The 16,276-nt window shown below is 43.7% G+C and overlaps 1 protein-coding gene across 2 annotated transcripts in view; it reads left to right on the top strand.

Annotated features, from left to right (window-relative positions):
- Positions 1-2,162: 2,162 nt before the first annotated feature.
- Positions 2,163-16,276, top strand: part of LOC141145249 (leukotriene B4 receptor 1-like) — a 62,170-nt gene continuing 48,056 nt past the window's right edge. For both annotated transcript variants that reach the window (XM_073631786.1, XM_073631778.1), the window contains exon 1: positions 2,163-3,658. The gene's annotated coding sequence lies outside the window, so the exon portion shown is untranslated. The remainder of the gene's footprint in view (positions 3,659-16,276) is intronic.

Below are 16,276 nucleotides of genomic sequence, written 5' to 3' on the forward strand. Positions count from 1 at the left end.
ACGGTAATTTTTACCCCATTCACTAAGCTAAGGGAAAATGCCAAATTCATGCATTAAATAAATACATGAATATATGGTATGTTCCTAATACAAAAAACTGCATCAACTTCCTAAAATTCATGTCTGAATTACCTGCTAATAATAATTGAACAAAATTTTGGAAAAGGGAATTAAGAGGCTCATTGTTTTTGGGGAATAAATTGCATAATTAGAGCAAGACAGATACTTAAGGTATTCATAAAGAGTGTTGTAGCCAATCTGTAGAATTCCATCGCACCTATGCACTACAAACGTATGTGTGGGCAACTGATTGTTTTTACCTGTTGGAAACACAATTGGGGAAAGCACCATGTGTGGAGGCACACTAAGACCAGAGTGTCTACAAGCACTCTATCCTCAGTGCAGCTGAGCTGCCTCCTTAGTCACACAGACATTGCAGCAGCCGAGGAGTATCGAAGCTGAGTGGGCGAAGACTGATAGGGATTCAGAGACACTGGTTCCTGATCAGGTCCACTCCCCCTGTGATTAATAGCAGGCAGTGGGCAGACCCACAGCCAATAGACAGCCTGCTATTGGATATAGAATCAGTCCACTGCCTACTGTCAATTACACAGACTAAGAGGACTGGATGGGGAACTATTTTCTCAGCTATCCCATCAGGCTCCACCCACTGCAGCATCATTGGTTGTTGGGAGGCTGTCGACTGCAAAGCCAACGCTGCCCTTAAAGCATAAATAAAGTGTCAGTACTTACCTGTAACATGCTGTGAACAAGATTGTAAGCCAAAACGCGTCAGGTGTTTTTTAACTTGACCTTATGTAGCAAATAAAGATTTTCATGGGATTCTGGAGCTGCTGGCTACATTTTTCTTGGAATTACTTACCTGTAACAGTCTGACATCCATGAGGGGTCTTTAACCGGCATCTTCTCCCTTGCCTCTTTGCAGTGTCGGTTTTAGGCCATCTTGATTGGCTAGCACAGGATGACTTCACTCCTGTGCATGTGCAGATGTCATTCATCCCGGTATACAGGGGCCGTACATGCACAGCTCAGTGAACATCTTAACCATTAGCCGAGCGATAACCTGGATCTGTGTATGTAAACACACAAATCCAGTTCTCTCATGGGAGAGAAGAGAGATCGGTGTTCATACTAAGTATGAACACCGATCAATCTCCTCCCCTAGTCAGTACTATCCCCCCTACAGTTAGAACATGCTGAGGGAACACGGTTAACCCCTTGATCGCCCCCTAGTGTTAACCCCTTCCCTGCCAGTGACATTTATACAGTAATCAATGTCTATTTTTAGCTCTGATCACTGTATAACTGTCACTAGTCCCAAAATAGTGTCAAAAGTATCCGATCTGTCCGCCGCAATGTCGCAGTCCTGATAAAAATCGAATATTGCCACCATTACTAGTAAAAAAAATAAATAATAATAAAAATGACATAAATCTATCCCCTATTTTGTAGACGCTATAGCTTTTGTGCAAACTAATTAAGATATGCTTATTGCGATTTTTTTTTTTTTTTTTACCAAAAATGTAGAAGAATACATATTAGCCTAAACTGAGGAAAAATATTTTTTTTTTTAAATGTTGGAATATTTATTATAGCAAAAACTACAAAATATTGTGTTTTTTTTTTTCAAAATTGATGCTCTTTTTTTGTTTATAGCGCAAAAAATAAAAACTGCAGAGGTGATCAAATACCACCAAAAGAAAGCTCTATTTGTGTGGAAAAAGGGACATCGATTTTGTTTGGGTACAACGTCGCACGACCACGCAATTGTCAGTTAAATCGACGCAGTGCCGTATCGCAAAAAATGACCTGGTCAGGAAGGGGGCAAATCCTTCCGGGGCTGAAGTGGTTAAGAAAGACTGTGGGCAGCCAGGTAGACTTTTTTTATTGCGTGTCTTTTCAGTGATAAATAGCCTGTCTGCTTGCAAATGTTAAAATTTTGCATTTAGCTTCATTTTAACAATCAGGGACGTATGGAAAGTGGAAGGGATAATTGGAGCAAATATGCTGCTGCTACACAGCGTACAGAGACAGGCAGTCTTTCTGTCTCTTTACGCCAATTTAGAGTTGACCTTAAAGGCTCTACGCCACAAGCCCACCCTATTTTGAAGCCTATTAGAGCCTCTGGCTCTAATCGGGTGCTTCAAACAAAAAAAAACCTCTGATGCCCTGAAAGGGGCTGGTCGCATGAATAGGGGGTAGCAGCCGGGGATCACAGAGCAATAATTAGGATGTGGCGGTCCTGGATAGAGGGGGTGGCGCCCGGGCGCCCCTAATGGACGGGCCGCCACTGTTAAGACATGATCGAAATCACAGCAAGCAACCCATCACCCAACCACTACAGGGTTGTTGAGGAAACATTATTTATATTATATATTGTGTCATTTATGTGTACATAATTTGTATGAGTCCTAATAGTGGTTTCTTGTTTTTTACCACTTGTACAATAAATACTTGATATTTGAACCCATTTTTTTGAGTGGTACCATTAAAGTCCTCAATCTAGCTGTTATGCCCTGTACACACGATCGGACATTGATCGGACATTCCGACAGCAAAATCCATGGATTTTTTCCGACGGATGTTGGCTCAAACTTGTCTTGCATACACACGGTCGCACAAAGTTGTCGGAAAATCCGATCGTATAAGCGGGGCAGTAGCCAATAGCTTTCCTCTCTTCATTTATTCTGAGCATGCGTGGCACTTTGTGCGTCGGAATTGTCCACACACGGTCGGAATTTACGCGAACAGATTTTGTTGTCGGAAAATGTTATAGCCTGCTCTCAAACTTTGTGTGTCAGGAATTCTGATGGAAAAAGTCAGATGGAGCCCACACACGGTCGGAATTTCCGACAACAAGCTCCGATCGCACATATTCCATCGGAAAGTTCGACCGTGTGTACAGGGCATTAGAGTTTATTTTTTTTACATATTATCGAAGCACTAAAAACATGCGTACTCACACATCCGTGACAGGAATTGAATCTTTGTGTTTGTGTTTATGATTCATTTCTTTTTTTATTGGTTGGCTATGAAATCATTCCCTTTGCCTTTATATCTGTTTCTACCTGTCTGCTTTGCATTCCTTTTTTGCACAACACCAAAGAAAAGGCCCGGTTTCCAGTAAATCATGCCAGGCTTGCAGAGTTGTTAGGAATCAGCACTTTCTACTTAAGCTGAGCTACTAGTGGGTGTTTAACAGGAATTGGCACAATACAACTTGCTCACTCCTTACTTTCGACATACTCTTTTTTTACTTATTGCAAATTATTTATTGCTCAGCAGAGGGTGCTACAGGTCTGAATTTGCACACATGTAAAGTTATGTTTTTTTAAGGAACATGAAAACAACAGGTAATGCGTGTTTAAATATTCAGCAGGATATGGCATGGCTGCTGTCAAATACCCTATGGGACAGTTAATCTAGCTGGCATAGACGCAGTACTGATGGCAATGACTGTGTAAAAGCATGGTTACACTGGTGTCACTGAGTACTTGTGCCTTCTGAGAAAGCTATGTGGGTGGAGTAGAGAGCAATGTGTTAGTCACTGATTGCAAGCTATCAGCATCGCATGGATTAGCTGTGCTGCTTGGCTTCACTATTCTGGGATACCTTCTGAAGGATATATACCATAAAAGTGAGTATCTCTGGTGAACAATACTTTCACTTCCTGTGATTTGATTACTAACAGCTATTTCAGTTAGGGTGTATTAGGTAAAGGCAGATTGAGTAATTATATATTCTTTTTCCTTCCTTTATCTTTCACAACTTTGTAACATTGCAGTTGTTGCGATATCCTGTACAATGTGTATGAAAAAATATTTGACAGATATGTCATTCTACTGAACGATATAACTTCTCATGCCAGTTACCTTTAAAATACAGGTACTCCTCACTTTACGACCAGGTTCCGTTCCAACGACCATTAAACGAATTGGTCATTAAACGAGGCACCACAAGTAATCAATATTTTAAGCATTCTTAGCTACTGTATTGTACTGTAATGTGAAAAGAAAGGTCTAAACACAAAACTCCAGCTCAATAACTTTGTTTTAATTTGCATAGGTACAGAAAACATTCTGTACTGTACAATACAATGATGTATTGTGCGTCATTCGGGTGGGGAGAGCTGGTTGTAAGGCTGAGCGGTCGTTAAACAGGTAAGTTGCTAAACGAGGAGTATCTGTATATTAAAATTAATGAGAGATTGCCAAGAGGTGGTTTCATTGTACAACAGTGAAAGATTCAAATTGCCCATGTAGCTTAGTCCTTATAGCTGAAAGGTACATGGTGGATCACTTATAAATGAAATGGACAAAATTCATTTAGATTGTAAGCTCTCTTGGAGCAGAGTCATCCCATCCCTTTTTTTTGCATTGTATTGTAGCAGTACTGTCTCCCTTCCTATTCCGTAAAGCTCCGTGCAAATGGGTGGTTTATATAAATCCTGTATAATATTAATAATAACGAATGGATGGACTTTTTTTCAGTCAGACTAACTATGTATGTAAGTATGTAGCTATGTAATGACACAAAGCGCGCTGCGTATGGTTTCAAAAGTGTGATTAAGAAGCACACTACATAACAAGATTTCTTTATCACATTTGAACATATTGTCAAAAAACATAGAAGAGTGATGGCAGAAAAAAAGACCAAGTGGCCCATTTATCTAATCTGCCCTATTAAAAAAAAAACAAAAAAAAACATATACATACAGTGGGCATAGAAAAGAATCACCCTCTTTAAAATAATCACATTTTGTTGCCTTTCAGCCTGATATGAAGACAGACAAATTTTTTGTATTATTCAGCTGTATTTTTTTAACACCCAAGTGCAAGATATAACACCAACATGTCAGGAAAAATAAAAAATAAATTCACAAACAGAATCACTGAGTTGGAAAAAGGATCACCCCCTTGTGTTAGTATTTTGTTGTACCAGCTTTAGCCTTCATTACACTGCTGCTGGTAAACAGAAGTTTAGGAGCAGTTGGGCGTTTCTTTTCAGCTGCCCCTGAACTCTCCTCTGTGTTATCTTATCAGTACATGTACACAGGGTCGTTTCTAGTTGTTTCTAGGCAGTTGAGTTTAGGAGCATTTTTTGGAAAGCAAAAAAATGCATTCAGGACGGATGTTCAGAGGCATTTGAAACGCCAAATGCCTGTAACAGCTTGTAAACGCGTGTAAATGCAGTAACTCACGTTTAGCCGCAAAAATAACACAATTGCAGCGCCTGATGAGACCGGCAATGAAAAAGTGATAGATGAAGTGAACAGCAAGTTCAATTATTAGGATACACATAAAAATTAGGAACAACAGCTGGCAATGGAAAACTAAAAACACACTTATTAAAAACAACCCATTGCCAAAATTGAAGTACTCCGAATACTTGTAAAAACTATACCGCTAAACTCCAGAGAATAAGGGGTTAATATTATAATATTAATATTATTATTTTCTGGAGTTTAGCGGTATCGTTTTTACAAGTATTCGGAGTACTTCAATTTTGGCAATGGGTTGTTTTTAAACAGTGTAATAAATGAACTTGCTGTTCACTTCATCTATCACTTTTTCATTGCCGGTCCCATCGAGCGCTGCAATTGTGTTATTTTTGTTGCCTACTTCCTCCAGGAGTTAGTAGCTGCACTGGGTTCCCTCCATTTTACATATTTTTATACAACATTATGGCACGATAACAGTCTTCAATATATGTCAGTTTTAGCGCTTAAGGACCTATTTTGTGCTTCTTTTTCACGTTTAGCTGCGTTTCATTTACAGGTGTTTTTAATGGAGATACATTTTTGACTGAAAAAAAAAAAAAAAACGCTCCTAAACGCAAACACGGCTAAACGCGGCATGTAAACGCGGTAAAACGGACGTTTTTACAGGTAGGTCGTTCAGGAGAGGTTTCAAAACGTCCCATGTACATTAAGCCTTAGTCTGTTAGGATATGTCTCTACCAACTTCTAGACTTTGCAATATTTGCCCACTCTTCTTTGCAGAACTGCTCAAGTTCAGTTAAATATGATAGTGACGCCTATAACCGCCCACTCGTTATTGACATTTACTTGGGTGATGCCTGTCGTATATCATATACTTATGTAAATTGCTGAGCATTACACTTATCCTGTCACATTTTGGCAGCAAGCTACGGGGTTGTTTTTCTTGTTTGTTTAATTCGTTTAGGCCAGTAGTTAAGGTATTGTATGCCTTACCTTATGTTTTATACACCTTGAGCTGGGGAATGCCCAGAGGCTCTGTTATGTAACAATTACTTTTTTCGGAAATAAATAAAAAGAACTTAAAAAAAAAAAAATTGGATAGTGACCATCTGTGGACTGCAGTCTTCAAGTAATTCCACAGATTTTCAATGGGGTTTAAGTCTGGGCTCTGACTAGGCCATGCAGGACATTCACCTTTCTCTCCTTCAACCACTGTGTGGTGATTTTTGCTGTGTGATTTGGGTCATTGTCATGTTGGAAGGTAAACTTTCTCCCCATTGACAACCTACTGACAGTGAGCAGCAGATTTTCCTCAAGACTTTGATGGTATTTTGCCCCATTCTTTTTTTCTTCTATCCTGACAAGTGCTCCAGTCCCTGCTGCAGAGAAACACCCCTCATAACAGGATATTACCACCTCTATGCTTTCCAGTAGGAATGGTGTTATTTGCATGGTGAGCTGTATTGGATTTCCGCCAGACATATCGTTTGGTGTTGAGGCCAAATAATTTAATTTTAGTCTCATCTGACCATAACCTTTTTCGATGTGGCCTCAGAATTAACAAGGTGTGTTTTGGCAAACCTCAGTTGTGACTGCATGTGGCCTTTCTTGAGGACATGGGCGTGCGCAAGGGAGGGCAAGTGCCCACCCCCTGCGCCTGTAATCGGCAAGGTGTCCGCACACAGACATTGGTGTCCGTAAACAGTCCTTGCAGGGTCCACCGCGGCCACTGCAGACTTTTTTCTGTGTCTGCTCTGCTGACTGCTGCAGCTCTCTGACATCTAACTCACTGTCTGAGAGACTGTCCCCCCCTCACCCCCAATCATCCGATGCGATGGCTCGGGCCCCGGCTTGGCTGCTTGGTTCCAGTCCCTACTGTGTAGACCCCAGGTCGGCAACCCGTGGACTGCGATCTACCAGTCAATCGTGGCAAGGTGACTGGTAGATCTCCTGGGCTTGCCAACCTGTTGACACTTATTCTGTCTGGATGAACATGCTGTGGAGGAACTACTTCTAGGCACTTAGCCTGCAGCTGGCGCCAGCCGCGGATTGAGCAGAGCTCCAGACCCAGCAGTTCCTTGGAGGCAGCTGTTGGCCGCATAGGCCGATGTCTCTTCTATAGTTCCGGCTGGAATTTCAGGCATGCTGTTATCACTCCGCCTCCTGGTCACTCCGAGTCCTGGTAGCCATGGCCCACAGTATTCACAGCAGCGCTGCAAGGTCAGTGTCACTGGGACCAATAGAATACAGTGGCATTTGTATGGCCACAATAGGAATTATATGGACACAATAGGAGTTATATGGACACAATAGCATCTTTATGCCATTGTGCCCATATAGTTGCTATTGTGCCCATATAGCTGCTGATGTGCTAATATAGATGCACAATAGCAGCTATATGGGCACAACAGCATAAAGATGCTATTGTGCCCATATAGAATTTAAAATCTCAACTGGCTTAAGCCAATGCTGCACCATATGTAGTTTTTTTTTGTAATTGATTGGTTGCCTAATTGTATATTTATTTATAACTTCACTTGCTGTAGTCGCAGCATATTTTGCATGGTTTTGCATGTGGCTCAAATCGCCATGGCAAAACCAGGTACACTCTCCCCCCAAAAAGTAACAAATCTGTCAGTGGAAGGGGGGACGGTTAACATGCTTTATGTGATAATGACTAAGCCCCTCCCCTTCTTGACATTGTCAAAAAGGGCAGAGCATGGGCGACCTTAAAATGATGACCCCCCCCCCCTGAAAAAAGTTCTGTAGACACCATGCTTGAAGAGTGGCTTTTTTTCTTGCAACCCTCCCACACAAGCCACATTTGTGGAGAATTTGTGATATTGTTGTCACATGCACACAATGACAACTCTTTGTCATAGATTCCTGAAACTGCTTCAGAGTTGCTGTAAGACTCTTGGTAGCCTCTCTGACCAGTTTCCTCCTGGCTCTTCCATCCAGTTTGGAGTGACGTCCTGATCCAGGGAGGGTCTGTGTTGTACCAAATATCATAACACTTGTTAATAATAGACTTCGCTGTGCTTCTAGGCATTAATAAAGCCTTTGAGATTTTTTTGTATCCATCTCCTGACTGGTGCCTGTCCACAATTTTATCCCAGAGATTGTTTGACAGTGCCTTGCCACCCATATTTGATTGTTTGCTCCAGTTGCACTACCAGGGACTGAAAAGAAACAAGTAGTGGAGGACCAGGCATGACAAGGTAGAAAGTGAGGCAACAAGGGTTTAAGGTAGATGAGTAGTGAATGGGAGGTTGCAGGATGTAGAAATGTTGTGAGGGGGAGGAGCTATATAAAAGGGGAGGCGGGGACTTCCAGGAGCAGTTCAGTCGGTGTGAGACAGAAGGAGGCAGTTTTTCTCCACGCTGCTCCTCTGTCATGGCGAACGTTGACCTCATCCTGGCACGCTTGCAGGTGGCAGCAACGCGGGGGTCGGAATGGCTACAGAGCCAAGTGGCCACTTTAATCCAGGACCAGGCGGAGGGGTTGTCCACCGGAGGAGGAGAAGTGTACGTTTGTTTTGAGGGGCCATTGGGGGATCATTTGAAACAGGAGGTATGGGACAAGCTCGTTAAGGGTGATTATGTGGAAATCTTCTCGTTGTTCCCCTTGGAAAAAATTTAATTTGGATAGGGTTAAGCCCGATGACTCAAAGAAGGAGGATGAGGAGAAGAGGAGGTACTGTTTAATCCCGCGGACATTCGTAAATTGGCTGCAGGCGTTCGCTATCATGGCCAGCGTCATAGGGGAGAAAAACCCAGAAAACTGCTTGGCACTGTTCTGTTATATGGATGCTATAGATGAGGCTCATAGGGTGTATGGGGGGACCGCGTGGCTGTGGTATGAGGAGCAGTTTAGGCAATGTAGGGCGGTCCAATCGTCGATCCGGTGGGATCATAAAGACATAAGCCTTTGGATGTGCTTTATGTCTTCGCTGCAGGCCCCAAATCAGTTTTTTTGGGGGGGGGCGGAGGGACACCCGCTTCTGAAATGCTGGCCAGAAAAAAGTGGGGGGGTATGCTGGCCATTTAACAGGGGCTCCTGTAAGTTTGGGCGGTCATGCCACTTTAAACACGAGTGCTCCGGATGCGGGGGCAATCATCCCCTGTCCCGCTGCTTCAAGAAAAGGAAGTGGTCCGGGGAGTCTGCGAACAAGAGGGATGACTCCAGTGATGGTGGAAAGAATGCAGCCTTTCCTAAATAGGTACCCGGATAGAGAAGCTGCTAGAATGTTGGCCTGGGGGTCTTCAGAGGGTTTTAAGATACCATGTTCTTTGACTGAAGTGCCGCCTATTGCACGGAATTTGCGACCTTACCTACAGAATCAGGGGGTGATTTCAGAGAAATTGGCAAAGGAAGTGGCGCTGGGGCACACGGGGGGGCCATATAAGGTTCAGCCGTTGAAGGATTTGGTAGTTTTGCCGTTAGAGCCTAAGTGCCTAAGAGTGCCTAAGAAGGAACCGAATACGTTTCGGCTCATTCACCAACTATCGTCGTTTCCGAAAGGGGGGTCTGTTAATGATTCCATAGACCCAGAAACGTGTACAGTGTCTTACACTTCCTTTGACGCTGCTGTGGGGTGGGTGAGGCGCTATGGACAGGGTGCTCTCATGGCAAAATCGGACATTGAGTCGGCGTTTCGTTTGCTTCCAGTACACCTGAACAGTTTTAGATAGTTGGGATACTGTTGGCAGGGGGAATTTTATGTGAATCAATGTCTGCCCATGGGTTGCTCCATTTCCTGCACCGTGTTTGAGATGTTTAGTTAGTTTCTGGGTAGTAAGGGATATGTCGGGTCTGGATTCCGTCATCCACTACCTGGATGATTTTTTGTATGTGGGACCTCCTTCCTCTAATGTATGTGCGATTCTCTTGTCCATGTTGCAGCACATTACAGGTAGGTGCGGCGTTCCGTTGGTGGCGGACAAGACTGAGGGCCTAACTACAAAAGTTAGTTTTCTGGGCATTGTAATTGTAGAGCCATGGAGAGTCGGCTGCCGACTGACAAGGTAGAGAATCTCAGGGGGATGATGGGGCAGAGTAAGGTCGAACTCCGGATGTTACAGTCGTTATTAGACAAGTTTAATTTTGCCTGTTGCATTATTCCAATGGGTAGGGTGTTCTGCCGATGGCTGTCCGTAGCTACCGCTGGGGTGCGTGCCCCAACGCATTTCATCAGACTTACCAGGGAGCTAAAGGAGGATCTGAGAGTTTGGCAGACGTTTTTGGAGACATATAATGGACGATTGCTTTGGATGAAGGGACCGGTGAGTAACTTTGATTTAGATTTGGTCACGGATGCGGCTGGGTCGACGGGCTATGGGGCTTTCTTTTAAGGGCAATGGAGTGCAAAATCTTGGCCTTGATCCTGGGTGGAGGCGGGTTTCCTTAAGAACCTGGTACTGTTGGAATTATTTCCAGTGATCCTGGCAATGGAGCTGTGGGGAGAAGCGTGTAGGAATTTGAAGATTAGGTTGAACTGTGACAACATGGGGGTGGTTCAAGTCACCAACCGGATTTCCACGTCGTCACAGCCAGTGATACGGTTGTTGTATCACTTAGTGCTGCGTTGTTAAAGTTGAACATTTTTCTGTATGCTGTACATATCCCGGGCATTGATAACACGCTAGCTGACTCACTGTCTCAGTTTCAGTGGGACAGGTTCAGGGAGCTGGCTCCGTCCGCAGAGAAGGAAGGGGTTTCTTGCCCGGGCTGGCTTTGGGAGATTGCCTTGGAGTCGCCGCGGGATGGATCAGGAGGTCGGTGAGCGAGTCGACTTGGGCTGATTACTCCAAGGTATTGAGTGAGTGGTTTGAATTATTACGGTTGGTGGGATCTGAGCTGGGTGAGTCCGAGACAAGGTTGTTGGTGATGTATTTTGTTTCTAGGCACATGGAGGGTGGGGGTTCAGTGTCAGCCATTGCAGGAAAGCTGGCAGGTTTAGCTTTTTTGTTCAAGCTGCAGGGCCGGCCAGATTTCACAAAAGATTTTTGGGTGAAACAAGCGATAAAAGGGTATAGCAAGTGCCACTCACAAAAAGATGCTCGGAGGCCAGTCTCTTTTTTCGATCCTGCAGGCCTGCAGGACATTTGTGAACAGTTAGAGTATGTGTGTTCATCAGTTTGAGGTAAATTTGTTTAAAGCGGCCTTTTTGCTAGCGTTTTTCGGAGCGATTCGGGTGGGGGAGCTGGTGAGCCCATCTAGACAGGTAGCCAGGGGTTTTATGGTCCAGGATGTGGGAGCAGCGGAAGACAGGGTGATATTACGGTTGCACAAGTCTAAAACGGATCAGAGAGGAAAAGGGGTGAGGGTTGAGCTGTTTCCCCTGCCTGGTTCGAGAGTTTGCACGGTAAGTGGGGTGAGGGCTTTCCTGGGAGTTCGTCCGATTAGGGGTGGGCCGTTCTTGTTGCATGGGGATGGGTCCTACTTATCCAGGTTCCAATTCGTGGCAGTTTTTTGGAAGTGCCTTTGAGCGGCGGGTTTGATTGCCTTCAATTTGCCTCACACTCCTTCCGCATCGGGGCGGCCACAAAAGCTGCCCGGTGTGGGTTGGATGAGGCAGCAGTTAAGAAGATCGGGCGTTGGGAATCCAGGAGATTTGGTTCTTATGTGCGTCCGCAACTTTTAACAGATGAAATATAGGGGGGGTGAGGGCGTGGTAGACTTGTTAGTTTTACTGCCTTCATGATTTATGTGATATGTTTGGTGCTGGTGTTACCCCTTGTTTGTCATTCTGTCATTTCAGATGGAGGTTACATACGCTTCGTCTGGATCTTGGGGCATTCTTATGTCTTTTGGGGGGCGAGGAGAGCAGATATTAGACCGGATGGCAGACAGCTGGGCATATCGAGGAGGGAGGCATGTATTCGGTGGTTGGGAATTCCGGGGATGGCGCGGAGTAGGGTTGTGCCGGAGGTGCAGCTATACGCTTGGCTCCATCGGCCGCCAGACGTATTGGTTCTCCATGTGGGAGGGAACGATTTTGGGGTCAGGTCGAGCAGGGAACTGATTTTGGCTATTAAGTCGGATTTCCTGACGCTCCGTTCAGCCTTCCCCGACATGTTGCCTGTGTGGTCTAACATAGTTGCGCGGACTACTTGGCGCATGGCGAGATCGGTTATTAGGATTAACAAAACTCAGATTAAACTGAACAAAAGTGGTGGGTAGATTTGTTGCATGTAATGGGGGTTTGGTTATCAGACACATGGAGTTGGAGCTTAATGTGGGCTTATACCTGCAGGGTGATGGAGTTCATCTTTCAGCTGTGGGAATTGATCTTTGGGTGCTGGGCCTTCAGGATGGGATTCAGCAGGCCCTGCGGGTGTGGAGGGGCCCTTAAGGGTAAGGTGTTATCCTTGCGGGCTGTGGCAGTGTCCTTGGTCTTTGATGGTGGCAGATAACATATGTGATGGAAGTGGTGGGGGGCTCATCGGCGGTCTGGGCCCCTCTGGGGTATTCCAGTGGAAAAGTATGCTGGAATTCGGTTATGGTTGCACTGCGGGAAAAGGGGTTGTCTCCGAGCTGTGATGCGGCTGGAGGCCTGGTATGGTATAAAGGTCCCGCAGTGTATTGGTGGAAAATTGTTAAGTTGGGGGTGCTGTCAAAGACCAACAAGCTGTGTGTTTAAAAAGTTGTTGTTACAAATGTTATTTGGAAATTATTTAAGTTTTTATTAATAAAAGGCTGCTATGGTCATTTAAACACCAAAACTCATGTGTGGTCTTATCATTGGTGGGGTAGGGGAATGTGGTATGGGGAATTTAAGGGTAAAAATGGGGTTAGAAGTTGGGGATGTCTTAACTATACTGGTCATGCTCCAGGAAAGCTCTTTTCATGCTGAGCTAATCAAAATTACCACAGCTGATCACAGTTGAAAGTCAAATGGCTTTGTGTGCCATTGAGAATGTGATTAGCTACACCTGATTGAGTTTACAAATCATTTTAGGGGGGGGGGTGATCCTTTTTCCAAATCAGTCATTCTGGTTTTGAATTGTTATTTTTTCTGACATGATAATACTGCCATTAATGTGCTTGTTCAGAAATGCCCTATTAAAAGGTGACAGGTTTTTCCCAAAAATGCTCCTATATTGCAATCAAATTTTATGATAAAAAGGCAATTGTTTATTGTTCACAGTACCTTAGAATAGTAAATATTCAGTTAAAGCAGTAACTGAAACCTAAAATGTATTATATTGCAGCTTACCAATCATTAGATGTGGTAGTTGCATTACTCTTCTTTTTTAGCTTTTTTTCCCTTTCCCTCTGTTCTCACATTCTGATCTGGCCAGTAACACGCGTCCTGTATTAGAGTGCCCCCACTCTGGATGAATGAGCACAGGCGGTACCTTTGGACAGCACTATTGTCCATTTGTGGGGAGTGGAATGTTAGATGTACCAGAAGATTTAGATACACTAATAAATTGAAAGCCAAACTCCAGCTAACACTTTATAAGCAGTGAAAGCAACAGTTTTTTTCATTTTGGGATAAAGTTTTAACATAAATGAAAAAAAATCTGATCACTGTAGGTACCCCTGTCATTGGTAAATGGTTTGCCTCATCCCTCTAACTGATACATCTGCAGGAGAGCTTGTCCTGTTGAAAAATAAACACACTTTCTGGCTGGATTGCCAGATGAAAATAAAGGAAAAAATCCCCCCCCCCCCCAAAAAAAAACGAATGCAGCCACCACATGTAGGAAATGGTAAACTGCGGAATAATAGATGTTTGCTTTTGGGTTTAATACAGTGCCTTGCAAAAGTATTCACCCCCTTGGCATTTTTTGTGTTTTGTTGCCTCACAACCTGGAATGAACATGGATTGTTTGAGGATTTGCATCATTTAATTTACAGAACATGCCCACAACTTTGAAGATGTTTTTTTTTTTTTTGTTTTTTTTATTGTGAAGCAAACTGACCAGTTTCCCAGTCCCGACTGCTAAAAACCTCCCCACAGAATGATGCTGCCACCATCATGTTTCACTGTGGGGATGGTGTTCTTTGGGTGATGTGATGTGATGTGTTGGATTTGTGCCAGACATAGTGTTTTCTTTGATGGCCAAAAAGTTCAATTTCATGCTTGGTCTCAAGAATGTCAGTGCGGCCTCCTATAGCTGCAATCTCCTGAGAGAGAGCATTAGTAGAATTGTGCAATTCCAGCTGTATTTTGTCTACCAGCTTTTCATAGATTGCAGACAGGCTAGTATCTACAGTGGGGACGGAAAGTATTCAGACCCCCTTACATTTTTCACTCTTTGTTATATTGCAGCCATTTGCTAAAATCATTTAAGTTCATTTTTTTTCCTCATTAATGTACACAGAGCACCCCATATTGACAGAAAAACACAGAATTGTTGACATTTTTGCAGATTTATTAAAAAAGAAAAACTGAAATATCACATGGTCCTAAGTATTCAGACCCTTTGCTCAGTATTTAGTAGAAGCACCCTTTTGATCTAATACAGCCATGAGTCTTTTTGGGAAAGATGTAACAAGTTTTTCACACCTGGATTTGGGGATCCTCTGCCATTCCTCCTTGCAGATCCTCTCCAGTTCTGTCAGGTTGGATGGTAAACGTTGGTGGACAGCCATTTTTAGATCTCTCCAGAGATGCTCAATTGGGTTTAAGTCAGGGCTCTGGCTGGGCCATTCAAGAACAGTCACGGAGTTGTTGTGAAGCAATTCATTCATTATTTTAGCTGTGTGCTTAGGGTCATTGTCTTGTTGGAAGGTAAACCTTCAGCCCAGTCTGAGGTCCTAAGCACTCTGGAGAAGGTTTTCGTCCAGGATATCCCTGTACTTGGCCGCATTCATCTTTCCCTCAATTGCAACCAGTCGTCCTGTCCCTGCAGCCGAAAAACACCCCCACAGCATGATGCTGCCACCACCATGTTTCACTGTTGGGACTGTATTGGACAGGTGATGAGAAGTGCCTGGTTTTCTCTTCAATCTTATTTTATTTCAAGGTAAAGGGAGAACAAATGAAGTAAACACTTTACAGTATATTATTACAGGTAGTTTACAAATAGTAATGAGGTGAACCTTTTCTAAATATGCACAGTCCGAGGCATCTTTAGTGTATAATCTCTGATGAAATAATGATGTATCACAGTGTAAACATATGCCACATAAATGAGTGAATAATATTATGCGGGTAGGTTCCAACATATACTTCGTCCTTAATGTATTGCATATCTATGATGTCATAAGGACCAACCTATTCCAGATGATATGCTGTAGGGATCTCTTATTGTCTTATAGTAGATATCTAGTTCATTAAACTATTCTGGGTATAAGGCCTCCATTCATATGCTTGAGTGTTTGGTTCAAAGCGGGAAGAAAAGCAAGCAAAGAAGAGAATTATATCAAGGAAAGGAATAAGGCATGTTAAAGAGGTTAAGGATCACTCCAGCATGGCTATCTGGTAGATGAGGTTGAGGCATCAGCAGCCCATACAGTAAAGTCTTCAGAGTAGCGAAACATTGACCATGAGGTCCAGGTGGTGGAGAACTGTTCCTCCTCCCAGATTCCTGCGCCAACAGATGCTCCAGATCTCTTATCTGATCAACTTCGACAGCCCAATCCCCCAGGGAAGGTACATCCGCTGTTCTCCAATGACGGGGAATCACCGTCCTAGCTGCGGCCAGAAAGTGGTGCAATGTATCTTTTTTAATCGACTTGAGGGGTCCTGGGATCATAGATAGGAGGGCTATCTCTGGTGTGGGCTTAATTGAGGTCGCTATCAGCCTGCAGTATAGGTCAAAGACCTTTTGCCAGAATCTCCCAATAGGGGGGCAAGCCCACCAAATGTGGAGCATTGTCCCTCTAGAGGACAGGCATCGCCAACAAGTAGCTGGCAAAGAAGGGTTAAACCGTTGAATAGTCGCTGGGCATCTGTACCATCTTGTCAACAGCTTAAACCCTTTTTCTTGAGTCTTAGTTGCTAGGGAAATCCTATGTGCCAGGATGAAGCACTTTTGCCAATCAGCAGGGGAGATGGAGTGTTGTAAGTCTATTTCC

This window comes from Aquarana catesbeiana, linkage group LG01 (assembly GCF_042186555.1).
Source record: "Aquarana catesbeiana isolate 2022-GZ linkage group LG01, ASM4218655v1, whole genome shotgun sequence".
NCBI lineage: Eukaryota > Metazoa > Chordata > Amphibia > Anura > Ranidae > Aquarana > Aquarana catesbeiana.